The sequence below is a fragment of the Gorilla gorilla genome, chromosome 6, assembly GCF_029281585.2.
Source record: "Gorilla gorilla gorilla isolate KB3781 chromosome 6, NHGRI_mGorGor1-v2.1_pri, whole genome shotgun sequence".
Classification (NCBI taxonomy): domain Eukaryota; kingdom Metazoa; phylum Chordata; class Mammalia; order Primates; family Hominidae; genus Gorilla; species Gorilla gorilla.
In genome coordinates, this window is record NC_073230.2 from 168,754,307 (window position 1) to 168,757,423 (window position 3,117).

The following is a 3,117-nucleotide window of genomic DNA, read 5'->3' on the forward strand; positions in this document are numbered from 1 at the left end:
CCTTCTAGAGGTCAGCCCTGGTTGAGAGGACAGGAGTGTGGGGGTGCCTTGGCAGACAGTGGGAACAGAGGAGGGAGGTGGTGAGCAGACAGACAGGTGGAGGATGGGACCTTGAAGACTGGCTGCTCCAGCCCAAGAAAGCCTGACTGCATCCCTCATCTCCTTCGCTGCTGGACAGATGGAAGAAGCGGGCCTGCCGGCCGAAAGTCTGCCAGAGTTCCCGGAGGCTCCTGATGACGGGTAAATTGGCACATGCTTCACTCAATTATTCCACAAGCCCTGGGGGTGAATGAGACACAGGGCCTGCCCTCAGGGAGTTCCCATCTAGTCAGGAAGCTGGGAACAAACCATTCCAACTGGGGTGAGAAATACCAAGACCAGCTTGGCCAGTCTGCAAGTACAGTGGGCTCTGTTGACTCTGCCGGGAGGTCAGGGAAGGCTTCCTGGAGGAGGTGGTGCTTCCGTAAGGCCTATGGAGGGTGAGTGGGGGCTTCTAAAAGCAGTCCAGGCAGTGGGAGTGGTCTAAAACGGCCTGGAGAGAGAAAGCCAATGGGGCCGGGGTGCTGTGGACCCAGGGTCTCCTCTCCAGGGGAGGGTTTGTTAGGAAGGTGTGAGGCTCGAGGCAGGAGGTGGGGGACGTGATGGAAACACCATGGAGAAACTGGTGTGGGCTGAAGTTCAGACCTCAGACCCAAGTCTCCCACTCTGATCTCTTTCTACTCCTGAGGGACCTCAAGGGCGGAGCCCGCCCCTCCTCCTTCCCGGCATAAGCATCAGGTCAGCTGCGGTGGAGAAAAGGGTCCCTTGTGCTTGGGAAAAAAGCAAGCATTCCTACACGTCCTGACTCTCCCCTCCCCTCCCCTCCACTCCCTGGCTCACACTGGGGGCCTCCGGGTGCTTGCTCATGGCATCTTGGTCCCACTACCGCCACAGATGTCCCTTTTGGGAGTAATCAGTGGCCGTCCAGGGCCTTGTCCACCCTCCAGGAGCTGAGCAAGAATCACCCGGGCTGGTGGGCCTGTCTGCTCCCCTGAGTGAGACTCCCCAGGAGGCTTGAGATTATCTGAATCTTGGGGCCCATGCCTGAAGCCCACAAACTTTCTCTGCCTACCAAGGGCCCCTCAGGAACGCTGGGTGAACAAATACAGAGCCAAGGAGTTGCACAGCCAGAGTCCCAGTGTGATGCTCAGCCCATCAGTGTGTGATGGAAACAGAGGCCCAGAGAGGTCAGGTGACCTGCCCAGGGCCTTCCAGCCCCCACACAGCTGGGACCAGGATCCACAGCCCCCAGCCCAGAGTGCTGGACACCACACTTCAGGGGAATTGGCGTGCTGACCTCACACCAGAGAGGTCCTGCTAGCTGCCAGCCTGGGGCTCCCCCGCCTGCTGCCCACCCCTTCAACACCGATAGAGGGACTCACAGGCACGACGGTGGGACCTTCCAACTGCAGACACAAAGCACACCACCACCTGAGGTCCAGGGTTGTGATTTGAATCCTACCAAGTGCCCATCAGGCCTTTCCCAGGTTGCAGGGAAAACAGGACCCCAGCCCCCACACAGTCCCTGGCCACCTGCTGCTCATGGAGACTTGTCTCCCCACCTTTAGGAAGGGTTTCTATGTGAAGGTTTTTGCATGCACTGGTCTGAACGCATGTTCACAGCCCTGCAAGGTGGGTTTGATTCTCATCCCCATCTTGCAGGTGAAACAGGTTCCCAGAGTCTGAGTAGTTTGCCAAGGCCACACAGCCAGGAAGGGGTGAACCAGGACTCAAACCCAGGTCCTCTGACTGCCACTTTCTCTCTCTGGGGGTCGGTACCCCCAGTCCCTTCCCTCTTGGTCTGTTGGAGACTCAGCAGAGACACCAGGTGAAGGCTCAGTAAGCTCAGGTGCGTGATGGAGACCTGGGGTCTTGTCACTGTCCTGCCACCTCATCCGCTGGCTTTGAAACTATCCGTGCTACTTCAGGCTTCCCCAGAGGTGTCTAACCTGGCCCCAAAACTCAGCCACCCCACCCTAGCCTCTGGGGGCTGAGGCAAGGGCTCCTCTTTTCTCCACACAGAATGGGCACCCTCTGAGGGCCTAAGGTAAGAGGTGGTCTCTTTCTAAAAGGCCTGGTGTCTAGTTAAGCTCTGGGTATCTTCTTAGCTTTGCTTTTTTGGGGGTCTCATTCAGAGAGGAGATTTGACAGCCTCTCTGAAGACACAGAAGTGAATGGCAGAGCGAGAAGAGGCTGTACCCCCCACCTACCATGACTTCCTTATTAGGCACATGGGGAATGTGAGGCCCAGTGGGTGAGAGGGGCCTGAAGGGGCACAGCTGGGACAAGAACCCAGAACTCCAGCCCCCCAGTCCAGGGCCCTCTACTGCCCAGGCTGTGCAAATGGGGCTGGGACCGAAAGATGGGGACATTCAGGCTGGGAGGCGGGCTTGCTGGCCAGCCAGCCCAGGGGCAGCACAGGCACTCGGGCAGGAACTCCCCAGGAAGTTTGGAAACCTTCTTTCCCTAGGATCTCAGCACCCTTTTAGATCCCGTGCAGATTGTCTTTCTGTTAAAGCGGTTTGAGGCACGATGGCTCACGCCTGTAATTGCAGCACTTTGGGAGGCCGAGGCTGGCGGATCACCTGAGGTCAGGAGTTTGAAACCCGCCTGGCCAACAGGGCGAAACCCCATCTCTACTAAAAATACAAAAATTAGCCGGGTGTGGTGGCGCACGCCTGTAGTCCCAGCTACTCAGGGAGGCCGAGGCACGAGAATCGCTTGAACCCGGGAGGTGAAGGCTGCAGTGAGCCAAGATCGCGCCACGGCACTCCAGCCTGGGCGACAGAGCAAGACTCCGTCTCAGAAAAAAAAAAAAACAAAAAACGCTTTGAGAAGCTGCAGAAGCGGCTCTGCCTTTGACCCCGAATGGGCATCTTTACTCAGGTCCATCATCCCCACAAAGACAGGAAATCTGATGCCAAAAAAAAAAAAAGTCATTCCAGGTGTCAGTAACCAGGCGCTGCCTCCAGCCCCGCCCCGCCCGCCGCCCCGCCCGCCGCCTGCGCCAATCCCCGACGGGCCCGTCTTCCAGCCCCGAAGCGGTCACCTCCTGACCTCTAGTGGCGAGCGCGGGGA